Source organism: Macrotis lagotis, chromosome X (assembly GCF_037893015.1).
Source record: "Macrotis lagotis isolate mMagLag1 chromosome X, bilby.v1.9.chrom.fasta, whole genome shotgun sequence".
Taxonomy (NCBI): domain Eukaryota; kingdom Metazoa; phylum Chordata; class Mammalia; order Peramelemorphia; family Peramelidae; genus Macrotis; species Macrotis lagotis.
The window spans coordinates 281,137,109-281,151,979 of record NC_133666.1 but is presented as its reverse complement, the minus strand read 5'-3'; the positions used below and the strand labels follow the sequence as shown (position 1 = coordinate 281,151,979).

General features: G+C 36.4%; 1 pseudogene; it reads right to left on the bottom strand.

The window, feature by feature from the left end:
• The window catches only part of LOC141499038 (zinc finger CCCH domain-containing protein 15-like), a 39,959-nt pseudogene extending 25,373 nt beyond the window's left edge, over positions 1-14,586 (bottom strand).
• Positions 14,587-14,871: the final 285 nt, after the last annotated feature.

Below are 14,871 nucleotides of genomic sequence, written 5' to 3'. Positions count from 1 at the left end.
AGAAGGACCTTGGAAAGGTTGGGTTGTTGGATGTCAACCATATTTTCTACAAAGAAGCCAATAGAGAAAAAAAAGACTCAGAAACAATAGTTGGTTGATCATCTTTCATTCTCAAAGAGGACCAAAATGACATCACTATGTTGAATAAACTTGCTGTGTGTCTGACCAGGACTGATCAGACTAATACAAACTCAGAATGCTCTGTTACAGGTAAAGCACAAATAGTATATGAAAATATTTGGAGTGAGTTCTTTAACTTTGCATATCTCATGTTGCTTTTGACCTACTTCAGTACTACTTTGCTCATAAGCGTATTGCCTTCTCTGATAAGATGCACCTTTCTGGGTGGTCCTATGCCAGTGTCTCTCATGTCATACAATCAATCCCCAAAAAATTAAGAGACACTTTGAGAGTGTTCTTATGTCACTTTTTCTGAATACCATGGGAAAGCTTGCCGTGTGTGAGTTTTCCATAAAATAGTCTTTTAGGCAAGAGTATGTTTGGCATTTGAAAAACATGATCCACCCATAAGAGTTGAGTTCTCTGCAGTAGAGTTTGAATACTTGGCTATTGAGCTCAGGAAGGGATCTCAGTGTCTGGTCTAATCTGGAAAGAGATCAAATATGGAAGAGGTGTTGTCTTAAGTATCTCCCTATTCCAGTCTGCCATACTCGATACTTTAGGCAATTTCTCTTTGAGTAAAAATCAGGGGAACTCTGTTGATTGAGATATCATACTATGGTGAGAAAAGTCCAGTCATTCATTGGGTTCAGACTTTCAAGCATCTGACTTGAGATATAGATTAAGTCAGTCTGGGGCAGAGAAGGGCAAAACAAGAACTAGCATTTATATAAAACCTTAGGGTTTTCCAAGTACTTTACCAAAATTACATTATTTTAATCTTCACAACATCCATGGGAGGTGAATACTATTACTATCACTATTTTGCAGATGAGTACCTAGTCGGGGGGGGTCATACAGCTAATAAATGACTGAGGCTTGATCTGAACTCAGGCCATCCTGGCTCTATCCATTGCATTACCTAACTGCTTTAAGAAGTTCACATTCTAATGGAGAACATCATATACAAATACCCATGTATAGCTAAGATTCATTTAAGTGAAAAATTATCTTGGAGGGAAAGCATTGAGTGAAACCTCCTCAGATAGGAAATAGAACAAATAGCAACCCTAATGGAATATGACCTTTGAAATAGAAAGAGATGAGAAATCCACTCCTCTGTGCTGCAGGCAACTGATGTAATAAAAACAAATTTTCAAGGAAAAAAAGAAGGCACCCATCATTGAAGGCACATAACTGAAGATAGGATTAAGCCCAGACATTGTGGGTTCAGAAAAATAGGCAAACAATCCCAAGTTTCACTTAAAGAATCATCCTTAGCAACTTGTTGTAATATGTGCATTTGGTTTCAACATAACAATGACTGTGATTTAGGTAAATGGATAAAATTATTGAGAAATCAATCAGGGGCAGCACTATGAAGTGCAATGGGTGAGGAATAAAGGAAGAATTTAAAAGAATAAAGTAAAGCCAGGGAAAAATGTGTAGAGACCAGATAAGGAAGTGTCTTCCTTGTGCAGGGGTTGACTAAGTACCTAGAAAGGAAAAAGGAAGGAAGGAAGGAAGGAAGGAAGGAAGGAAGGAAGGAAGGAAGGAAGGAAGGAAGGAAGGAAGGAAGGAAGGAAGGTAGGAAGGAAGGAAGGAAGGAAGGAAGGAAGGAAGGAAGGAAGGAAGGAAGGAAGGAAGGAAGGAAGGAAGAACAAAAAAGAAGGAAGAGGGAGGGAGGAAAGAAAAGAGAGAATTCATTCTTTTTCATTCTTTTACTCAAAATCTTTGAGGATCTTTTCTCATAAACCTGATACCAGGTTTTTTTTTTCTTATGAAAAAAGAGAAGGATCTGAGGAAAGGGGAAAAAAAACAAATAAGGGAGGTTAAAAAAGTGGGAGGTGCAACTAGGTGGTGCAGTGGATAGAGCATGGGTCCTGAAGTCAGGAGGACCTGAGTTCAAATCCAGCCTCAGACACTTAATAATTACATAGCTGTGTGACCTTGGGCAAGCCACTTAACCCCATTGTCTTGCAAAAAAACCAACCAAACAAATAAAAGTGGGGAACAGGAGAGAAAGGAAGTAGAAAAAGAATAACTATCAGACCCCAAATTATCAAACTGCTGTTACCTTCAAGTGCTTAGGAATAAGGAAAGGTAATAATCCCTTCCTAGAGTTTACAGACTTAGAAATATTAAAATGCTTAGAGAGTTAGAGAGATAAGAGACTGGGCCTGTGATTTTATTGATTTTGAGACTCTCTCTACCAAATGCAGATTGCTACTTTCTGTGCATTTTAGAGTCATAAAGTGTTGCATAGAGGTGAAGTAACTTGCCAAGTGTCATACAGTTAGTACATGTCAGAGTCAGGACTTGAACCCAGTTCTTTCTGACTTCAAGATCTCATTTGAGTGACATAAAGACTAAAAACAATGAAAACTCTACCTTCATAGGATTCATATTCTAGTAAAAAGGATATTTAGAAGTATACAAAATATTTTTTTAATTTTATTTATGACAATGGAGTTGTGACTTGGCCAAGGTCACACAACTAGGCAATTATTAAGTGAGGCTGGATTTGAACTCAGGTTCTCCTGACTCCAGGACTGGTGATCTATCCACTATGCCACCTAACTGCCCCCTATATAAAAGATTAAAAGGGAGTACCTAACAATTATATAATGTTAAGCTTCACACAGCATTTTACATTTGCTATATCATTAGTACCTTGGGACATATGTTACAGGTGTTATTATCTCCTTTCACATATGAGAAAACTGAGATTGAGAAAAGCTGAATGATTTATCCAAAGTTACACAGATAATAAGTGTATGAGGAGAGACATTAAAGAATTTCTCACTAATAATATCAATGTTGCTTATGGTTGTCCCCACTCAAAAGTCATTTCTGGAAACATATAGCTGTGGCCTATGTTTAGCTCTTTTCTAAATTTAGTTTACCTTCAATAAACAATGGTACCAAAGAACATTTGGACCAAGAAAAAATTTATGGCAAAGTATAGAAAGAAAGCAATAGAATTCACCTCTTAATTGATCATTGAATCATCCAAGATAGAAAGAAGTCTTCATGCTGTGCCCATTCCTTTCTCAGTTTTGATTCATAGTCAGTCCTTGAAAATTCCCAACACCATTTGGTGAAGTGCCCCAGCTCTCAAGTGAAGTTGAATACTTCTTTGAAGAGACAAATCTGTGTCTGATTGCTCACCTGCTTCCCCTAGATATAATCTCCACTTTGCTCCATCATTTCTATGCTCTGTCTACATCCTATTTCTCTCAGTTCTGCTCACTTTAGATTATCTAGATTCTTTAGACCCAAGTTCAGGCTGCTGGTGAGAGTTCAACTTTGTTTAAGTTTTCTTTTTATTTACAGTCAGAGATTTTCCTGATGCTTTTCACTTATTGGGTAAGGTTTAGATTCACAACTATCTTGGAGAGAGTTTCACCTAGTTAAAAGGAAAATTGCATCTCCCTAATAGCACATGATTGTGGCAGCATCAACAGTTTCCTCATATCTCAGAAAACCTAAGTACTCACCCAACAACCAGGACCTTCTCTTCTCATCATTATAATACAGCAGCTCCAAGGCACCTTGAGGCTTCTTCTCCCCAGAAGTCCCTATAGAATTCTCACTTCTTGACCTTCTGCATAAAGGATCACAGGATAACAGATTTCAATCCAGAATAAATTGCAGAAGGCTTCTGGTTCAACTCTCTCTTGTTACAGATGAGGAAACTGAGGTATGGGGAGGTTGTGACTCACTTCAGGACCCAGCAAATTTCAGAATATCACTTCAGGAAGCAAATATCAGAAATGGTATTTGAATCTTGGTCCTCTGACTCCCCAGTCAATGCTCTTTTCACTTGATGACAGGCTATATAATTGTAAGAATAATAGATTTTTTCCTATCAATGCATGTTTTGTTTTTTGTTTTGCTTTTGGATTTTTGCAAGGCAGTGGGGTTAAATGACTTGCCTAAGGTCAAACAGCTAGGTTATTTTTAAATGTCTGAGGTCATATTTGAACTTACCTCCTAATGCTCTATCCACCTAGCTGTCTCCTACATGAGTTTTTATTTATGTATTTTCATTCTTATGACTAGCTGTTCCTAGGGTATAGAACATGGGTACAATGAAGACATAAATGCTGGTATTTTAATGCTCTCTATGGTTTATCAATTGTTACTTTGTCATTGAGTGAAATTCTATATAATCACTTTAAAAGTTTAAAGCCTTTGGTGAGCAGGAATATGCAAAGAATATGGCTTGGTGAGCAGGAATAATCAAAGAAAATAATTTTCCAATTCAGGACAGACAAAGATGGAATTTTGTCAAAATTTGTCCCAGGAATTCAGATATCTGGTTGTCCCCCACTACTACCACCACCACCACCAGCTCTGTTGTTTCTTATTACACAAACAACACAGAGTCTGTTGTAAAAAATCTGGGCAGATTTTTTTTTAATTTGTTCTAGACTTTGCCTTATTGCTTTCAAATCCAGAACCCTGCAAATTAAAAAGTGTGGCTGTCTAAAATAATTTCACCCCAGGTGAGTGACTTGGACACTATCAACTTTTGCAACTTGTAGTTGTCACTTTCAGATGCTCTCATTCTACTTTTATCAGACAGAGGTTTTCAAAAAAGGACCTCTTTTCCTATGGTTCCCAAGAATTCATTTATTTTCTTCACTGCTGTGCTGGTGATGGTGACAATATACACTTTCTGTCTCATCATATTCTACTGCTACAAAGGTCAAAGCCACACTACAGTCTCCCAGCAGGAAGGCTTTCTAGGACACTTGTAGTTCCATCCACCAGACTGTGCTGTCCCTTACTCGTGGTTAACAGGTCACTGAAAATTTCTCAATTAAAACACACAAAGCTCATCAACAATCATGGGTCCCAATTCAGGCTGCTGTTTAGCATTCAACTCTGTTTAAGTTTTATATTTCTTTGCATGCAGTTAGAGAGTTTCCTGATTTTTTTTTTATTTAGTAGATAAGTTTTAGATTCACAGCTATGTGAATAGAGTGAGTTACGTGAATGAGAGTCTCACCTAGTTAAGAGGAAAATTGGTATGGTGCCTATTTGTTATAGTTTTCAGAGTAATAGGATGGATGTTGTGGAGTCAGAATTTAAGGGGTTTACTGTAAGGTGGATCAAAATAGAAGTGGAGAGCCGAGAGAATGGGAGGGGCAAATAAAGCAGGTAGTAGATATTTCTCTTGTGCCCAGGTAGTAGATAATTCTCTCCTAAGCCTTAGGGCAACAAATACAGTACAGATATGGTCTCTATTTTCAGGAAACATATTTTAACATAAAGGGGAGGTGGGAAAAGAGTGGATACCTGTATGGAGGGAAAGTTTGCTTCTGTGGACGTGGAGAAATCCAAGGAGTGAATTAAGAGTTATGTGAGAATGGTTAGGGTCCCTTATGACAGAGTACTAACCAGTAAGGGACTCACTAATCAGATCAAGCTTCAGCAGTCTGGGCATCTCCAAGAAAACCACAATGCTAGTAGGGAAGGGGAATAGTGTAAAGAATGAATGGAGTCCTTCCCCATTTCTCTCTTATGGAAAATGTATTTCAAGGAAAATGAACAAAAACCAAACAAGAAGGTAAAAGGATAAAGAATTCTAATTCTGGTTCAGTGTATAATTTAATCTATTTATAAATCTTGGCAAATTGCCTGGGACAGAGAGAGACCATATAGCTTATATCAGGGATGAAATTCAAATTCAGATCTTCCTGATATTATTGGATCTGCTGTGTTATGTTCAATCTCCTAGCTACATTTTGATTCCAACCTCTATCATTAGTGTGAGGAATTCCCAGTGAGGATTTCTCCAGCAATTGAGATCAATAACTTCTCCAGTTATAGTCTTGAGACATGCTTATAGTTTTAAATGAGCTGCCAATGGTGATAAAATGGGTCAGAGGTAGGATTTTCTGACTCCAGAGTCAACTCTCTGTTATATCAACCTGCCTTCTATATACAGTGCTAAAAATAAACATTAGTCTTCCTCTAGAATAGCAGTTATCAAATTCTGTGATCTCAGGACCCCTTTATACCCCTAAAAGCTATTAACACAAAAAACATTCCATACCAAGAATTCTTGCATAGATAGATTGTGCCTATTGATATTTACAATAGTAGAAATTAAAACATTTGTTATTTTTTTGAAAGTCATTAACCCCCAAAAGGGTCTTAGGCTCACACTTTGAGAACAATTGCTCCAGAAAATAAGTTGGAAAGGTATATTTCCCTAAACACCTCACTATTTCAATTAGAATCTAAGAAAAAATGGGTGGGTTTAATAGAATGAATGAATGAATGAATAACATGTTGAACATTCCATCATTAAAGGAACTATTAAAATGAAAAGCATCATCAGATTATATTTTCATAGTTAATCTATATGAAAAGGATAATAAAGGAAAGTGATACTGTAGTTAATCAAGGAAGACAGGGAGGATGATTCCTTTCCAATTGTTGACAAATCTTTTTCAGATGATTGCCTGAAAGGAAACATGAACTCTTTTCTCCTTTCCCTAACTTCCCCCTCATGTATGAAAGCTCCCACTGACTACAAAAGGCACAAGTACATGGGGTGGGAAAAGGTGTCATATCATTCTCTTTAACTTTTTCAGTTGTTCTTTCATCTGATCATCAGTTAATCTTCAATTATATGTCCTCACCTGATAGGAGACACTAGAGACTCTTCGAGATACTACTTCGTAGTGTTCTTTATACCAGTGCTATACAGACAAGGAACCATAATATCCTGGGGAGTCATGAAATTACTCTTAGGAGAGTTTTAACAACCAATCAGAGGATATGAACAGTTCTTAACTTGAAACCAACCTGTTAAGATGAAAACAAAGAGACTTTACTTCTGAGTTCTGTTTTTACATTGTCTTTTATCAATATACAGAAAAATGGGACTCCTGAAAATTTTTTATGTTCATTGACAATAATGATCTAATAAAAGATTATTATATTGTGTACCTTTCCATTAAAAAACATATCTATAAAAAGAAATTTACCTGCTTGTATAGCATTTATCAAATAAAATGCATAATTCATTACTAATAATTGTTATTCTCAAGTTTGCCCTTACCTCCTAAGAAAGATGCATAATAAAGCATATTCAATCATGTTACTCATATTAAGTATCATTATTTCTATCTTATTTAGGATAAAAATAGAAGTATAATTTAAATATAATTAAAATCATTTAAAATTTTCTTTTTCTATATGTTGAATAATGTATGTCATATATGAGTTTGATAGGATATGTAACAATTCAAAGATAAATATACATATATTGGATACACTGAATTTTTTTCTGATGGGGTATGAAATTTAAACAGTTTAGAGGCCAGTGTTGCAGATCATCACATTCTAAATATAATTATAGAATCTTAGCTACTAAAAGTTTGCTGCTGAGCAGTTGTAGGCCTAAGTTAATTCATATATAAAATGAAGAGGATAGATAAGATGACCTCTCAGTTCTCTTAAGCTATAAATCTATCTTCTTTTCATTAGCAGTCAAGCCTACAGTTGTTTAATTCTATTCATCAAAAAGTGCTTTGTTTGGAAATCTGCTTCCTTTCAACTAGTATTCTTAGGTCTACTTGGCAAAGTCACACAGAATGTTCTACAAGAATTTCATTCATGTTCTACAAGAATAAAAATATAAAAATTCATTCAAATACTTCAAATCATATATTATCTGCTACTATTAACCCTCTCTTCTCCAGAATAAATAGCCTTAGTTTCAAAAATCCCATCTAAAATGGTTTCATGGGTGCTCATAATTCTGGCTGCTCTTTTCTAGGCATGTTCCAGTTTGTCAAAAATCATGGTTACCAGGAGCGAACTTAATAATACTCCTGAAATGGTCTGAAAAAATACAATAGATATTGAGACTACCAATCAGTTAATAAACATTTATTAAGCAACGATTTTGTGCCAGTCCTGGACTATTACTTTCCTTGATTTAAGACAATACTTCAGTCTTTGGGGGGGGGGGGTGGAGTGGGCATAACCAAAAGAAATTGATGGTATTTCTTAAGCTCATAATCCATGAAAAAGTCTGTTTTATATTATTTCTCCTTTTCTTTGCTTCTGTGATTGATAGTGTTTTGTTTTATTCTGTTCTATTTTACCCATTTGCTGAGACCCATTAAGTTATCCTAATTTAATCTTTTCTTTATTTTTAATTGTTTAATGGGTTGTCAAAGCTAAAGAATGCATCACCTGGTACCAAACACACTGGTGACAAGCCCTCTCCACATAAATCTGTTTTATTCACCCAACAGCAGACTAATTTTGTTTCTGGGATTGTACCCAAATCTTTTTTCAACATAACTGAAACTTCCAAAGCTTATGTTCTGCTAGCCTAGCCTTCAAAGAACCTAGGAATACCTCCATGTGGAATATTATTTTGTGTTATTTGTGATATCTTCTTGTTAGTTTAGGACTACCTTTTGGAATTTGAATTCTGTCACCCAATGTTCTTGCTCTCCCTATCAGTTTCAGGTCATCTGCAAATAAGATTAGCACAAATGTTATGCCTTTGTCTAAGTCTCTGATAAAAATATCGAACAGAACAGGATGGAGGACAGAATCCTGTTTTGTTTCATTAGACAGTGACAGCCCTCTGGCTGACAATGATCCATTAATCATTGTTCTTTGACTATTGATATTGAAGGGCAGCATAGTGGTTCAATGAATAGAGAGCTGAACCTGGTGTCAAAAGAATCATCATCCTGAATTCAAATTTGACCTCAGACACTTAGTAGTTGTGTGACCCTGGGAAAGTCACTTAAACTTGTTTACCTCAGTTCTTTGTCTGTAGTATGAATTGGTGAAGGAAATAGCAAAATAACTCCAGTATCTTTGCCAAGAAAATTCCAAATAGAGTCACAAAGAGTCAGACATGACTAAACTGATCAAAAAACATTGGTATTGATGCATCAGTAAAAATAGTAATCAGTTCAAGGAGTACAAACAAAAGGCACAGATCCAAATTGACACTTACTAATGAAATCCTGAATAATGAATTGTTCAAAGAACAACTCATAGAAACAATTAATAATTATGTAAGAGAAATTGATAATGATGAAGCAACATACAAAAAATCTGGGATGCAACTAAAGCAGTCTCTGAAGGGAAAAATTATATCTCTACAAACATAAATTAACAAAATACAAAGCCATGGGATTCATGAAATGAATTCGCACTTTTTAAAAAAACTACTAAGCCAACAAATAAGCAAATCTGAATGAATTAACCTAAAATAAACACAAAAGAAGAAATATTTAAAGATCTATGAGTCCATATATATAATTCATCTTTTTTTCATCGTATTGAGTCCCAGCTTGAGAATGTTGAATCCTGTGATGTAGTCATATATATTTAAATCCATCCTATTAGAAGTTATAATTACGTAAAATATGGTAATGGGTTCCAACCCAATAGTAGTACACAGTACAGATTCTAATAAGGCTGCTTCTTCATGGGACTCATTATTTGTATTTTGGGGACTTAGCTATAGGGGATAAAAGAAACCAGAGGAATCACATATAACCCAATCACTTCATTTTACAGATGAGAAAACTGAAGCTTGGTAAAAAGAGTCACTTATCCAGTTGCAAAGGTAACTATGTGGCAGATAATTGTTTTTTTTATTTCATTTTTTCCCCAGTTACATGCAAAAACAATTTTCAACATTCATTTCCAAAACCTTGAGTTACAAATTCTCTCCTTTCCTCCCACCACACTTCCCCTCATTGAGAGAGCAAGTTACTTGATATGGGTTAAAATGTGTTTAGACATTGTTTATTAAAACTAACTTCAGGGGCAGCTAGGACGTCCTGGAGTCAGGAGGACCTGAGTTCAAATCCAGCCTCAGACACATAATAATTACCTAGTTGTGTAACAAAAAACTAAAAAAAAAGATAACTTTAATATTCTTTATTAAAATTCTAGAAGGATGCCTATAATAAGTGTAAATGGAAAATTCATTGATTTTCCAATATAAATTATAAAAAGATAACTAATCTTCCTATTTTGCACCTTTTCTTATTGAGAATCCTCTTTTTAAAAAGAAAGGCAAAGTTATTAGGTCTGTTAATAATCAACAAAAATAAACATTACAATTTTTTAAATTCTTTTTAGGTTTTTGCAAGGCAATGGGGTTAAGTGGCTTGCCCAAGGCCACACAGCTAGGTAATTATTAAATGTCTGAGGCCAGATTTGAACTCAACTACTCCTGACTCCAGGGTCAGTGCTCTATCCACTGTGCCACCCCAATATTATAATTTTATTTTATGGGTTTTTTTGCAAGGCAAATGGGGTTAAGTGGCTTGCCCAAGGCCACACAGCTAGGTAATTATTAAGTGTCTGAGACCGGATTTGAACCCAGGTCCTCCTGACTCCAAGGCCGGTGCTTTATCCACTATGCCACCTAGCTGCCCCAAATATTATAATTTTAAATAAGATTTTCCTATGATTGTCTTTAATTCTGAAGAATATTTGAGACTCTCCTGCACATGTTAACTATACACACAAATACCCCTATCAGATCTCACAAAATTGTGCAGACTAATACCTTTTGCCTTAGACAAGTCTAACCACATATTCATTCAACCCTAAGGAAACAATTATTGGAGGGCCTACTTGGCAAAAGGTATTGTTATAGGTGCTATAGACAGGCTATTAGATGTCACCTAAGAAGTTGGTGTATAAGGAAGTGATATTGAATTGAACTATATAAAACTGAACTGAATGGAAGTGAATTAAGTTGAATGAGAATGCCTAACTGGAATGAGAAAGTATTATAGGAGATTCCCCTCCCCCCTAATTTACTGTAATAATAGAAGGAGTATTTAACTTCCCAATCCATTCTCCTACACTGGGCATGATGGGAAAGAACAGTCAGGAAATCTGAATAAACCTGTCCCATTTGACCCTAAAGAATCTATAGTTTTAAGGGTAATAGGCAGGAAATTAGGGTGTTTTCTTAGGCTTGTAGATCTGTGAGAAATGGTAATCTGAGCAGAAAGTATTCTATCTGAGAGCTGGGGGAAAAAGGACATTAGACTATGAAGTTAATCTGACCTAATTGTGTTTCAGTTATGGGGATTCACTTTGAGACCAGAATTGTGAGATGTTGTCTTCAGCAAACTCTTCTTGGATGACAGACTTGTAGAAACTATAATGGCAGAGAAAAACATTAAAGTTGGAGCACCCTAGTGTTACATGTCAGTTAAAGTGAAATATTACCACACCAAAGAATCTAGAGTATTGTCTTCTGGTATACTCAGATAAGTCCATGACAATAGACTTTCATCTTCACAAAGAGAGGTCCCTGCTGGGAATTCTGAAGAATTGCAGGCATAGTGACAAAAACTGTAAGAATAGACACCACCAGTTGGGAACTGGAAATAGCTTCGAATAGAGTGACAAAGATGATGATGATAATGATGATGATGATGACAATAATGACAATGACATCTGGCATACACAAGGTGCTAATTAATATAAGTGATGAATTCCCTGAATTGATTACATGTATTGAAATTTGCACTATTTGAAGTTGTAACAATGTAAACTATGGTTATTAGTTCCATAATGGAACTAATGGAAAATGGAAATATGCAGTGCAAAATCAAATAATGTAACTACTCAAAGGATTCATTATTTGTACTAACCAAGATCTAGTTGTAGTGCTTTGATGCTTGCAAAATGATATGTAAATATTATCTTCACAATAATTCTATGGGATGTCACATTTATTACCCACTTTTTATGGATAAGGAAAATAGGAGTAAAGGAGATTGAGATTTGCTCAGATCTTCCTGTCTCTAGGCCCAGTACTTTATCCACTGTACCTGCTGAAAGAACCTAGAGGAGCTGAAACACATGACAGGTTGAGAAACTATAAGCTGCTGATAACCATATCTAGAATGTAACTAAAAATAATTGAAATTATAAAGGTGGGGGACAGCTAGCTGGCATAGTGGATAAAGCACCGGCCCTGGAGTCAGGAGTACCTGGGTTCAAACACAGTCTCAGACACTTAATAATTACCTAGCTGTGTGGCCTTGGGCAAGCCACTTAACCGCATTTGCCTTGCAAATAAAAAAACAAACAAACAAACAAAAAAAGAAATTATACAGGTGACTGGGAGTCACTTATTAAGAGGTGTTGATGTTTTCCATGAATGTTTTTTGAATTCTATCCATTTTTTGTTTGATCTATAAGTAACGTTTTTCTTCTTTGGGCTTATAGTGTTCTGATTATAAGAGGAATTAGTGGCAATGCATTGTATCATAGAGTGAAGCTCATAGATGGGAACAACAAAGTACAGAGGTAAGAAATTTCCCAAGATTTCTTGGCTTGTGAAAAGACAATTTTGTGTACATGGATTCAGAGTCACAAAAGAGTGCACAACTACTGAATAGTAGAGGAAATAAATTGTAGGGAAAAAATCTGTACCTGGAAGTAGAAAACTAACTCTTCCTGCTTTGGGACCTGGATCAAGTCATTTAAATTTCCTGAGTTTTCATTTCTTCTTTTATAGGAAAAGAATAATAAATACTTGCACTTCCTATTTCATAGTCATGAGTAACCTACTTTACTTGATAAATTTTGAATCAGTATGTAAATGTATGTTGCTGTTGTTGGTAGGCCACAAGTTCCTACCAACTCATCAAATCTTTGCAGAGTTTGGTACCTGAAGCATTCACTAATAATGCATTCATTTCTATGAGTTAAGCATTTTCTCTACATAGCCCCTATTAAAATGTAATTAAGTTAATGAGTGTCAAGGCAAGGGGTAAAGAACTTTGTTGAAAAGTGCTAGAAGGTCTGGGTTCAAGATACCCTACTTGCTACTCTTAGATGTGTGACCCTGTTTATGTCACATAACATCTATAAAATTCAGGGGTTTTTTATCTATAAAAACAGGGTGTGGAAATGAGTTGAGCTAGATAATATAAAAGGTTCCTTCCAGTTCTTAATCTTTTTTTGTTGTATCCTTGGTTTAGGGTTTTTTTGGAAAGCTTTTGCAAAGCAATAGTGTTAAGTGACTTGCCCAAGCTCACACAACTAGCATGTATCAAGTGTCTAAAACAGGATTTGAACTTGATCCTCCTGACTCCAGGGTGGGTGCTCTATCCACTGCACCCCCTAGATGCCCTCTTCCAGCTCTAAATATAAGGAGTACTTGATTTTCTTCCATATTTTTGTCCAGGGTGGTGGATGCCACTCTATACTTCTTGGCTGAACTAGAATGTGGGCACAGGGATAAGTCACTGTATTATATGAGAGAGAATAATGAAAAAAAAAAAGAGAGGAGCTATGCTTCCACAGCAAACCTTTCAAGTATCCAGGACAACAGCAACTAATAAGATAGCATTTATTAGGTCTTTTTTATAATAAAGAAGGTGCTGAGGATACAAAAGTTAAAGTGGTGCTACCAAAACTTACATCTAGTTGGAGAAAATATCATGCAAATACACAAGGTCACACACTGAAGAGTAGCAAGTGGGGTGCCTTGAACCCAGTTGTACATATTCTACTTGAAGTACAATAACAATGTTTGTGAAATTCCCGTATAGAAAGGGGTCCCTGACATCCTTCTGGGCCCTGAGAAATTCCTTATAAATATAACTTTGACTAGGCCCCTTTAGGTCTGAAGATAGTCCAATAAGGACCCAAGGGGTCATGGATATACCATAAAATTGTCTAAAGATTTACAAAGCACCCTTGTTAGCCTAATAGTCTTGCTGTATCTGTTAAATTCTAGGACTGACTCCCCCTTCCCTAGATGTGGCTGGAACCATAAGATAGTAAATTCCTGACTCCCTCCATCTCAGACAATCATTACACAAAGACCCTGACCCCTTCTCACCCCTATCTATACTGAGCCATATGTTTACATGTTTGTATTAGTATAACTAGATGATATATGTAACTGCTGACTTTGCTTCTGTATCTTGCTTGTTCTCTATACCCCCTCCCTCAAAACACTATAAAAACCTTATCCCCTGAACAGTTAGGTACTGTCTGATTTGGGTACTCAATCCCCAGATAGTCCCTGGGAATAAAGATCTCCAACCTCATCAAACTCTGGTCTCTGTCTTGCTCTTTGGGTACAATATTTGGAGGCCCCAGCGAGATCTTGGTGTTTTGTGTCACCAAAGGAGACCACGGGAGCCTCGAGTTTAGGTTCGAACAGACTGTCTCTCCCTTTCCTAGGGGAGCCAGACCTTGAAGATGTTCCAGGGCCCCAGGACTAGGTAGACATAGTCTTAGTATGGACCTCTCCTCTACTGAAATCCCCCATTTAGCCTAAGTGGAGATCCTGGTACACCTCTGGAGGTAAGCTGGTTCTGGTTCTGGGTCTAGACTTTTGGTTGCAGGGGAATTCCATATCAGATGTGATGTCCGGGTCTCCTCTTTTGGGTACTCCTTGCGATAGCAGGGATACATTTGGTCGGCCTTTGGAAGGGTGGGCAAGATGGTTGGATGCAACACTGAAATCTCCCCTCACAGCATTCCTGAGATGTCAGGAATTTGACATTGGCCTTTGTCTGTGGATATGGGTTGAGATTGTCAGTTTGGAAAATTCTGTTGCATTTGTGTGATCTGTGCTTGTGCTTCATCTGTCTTTATGTGTTTAGATTGTCTATTTACGTGTGTGTTCGGGTTCTTCTATTGATTTGCTAGAGAGAAAAGTTCTCCTAAAATTGTCCTTCAGTTGCCACTTTTAAATTG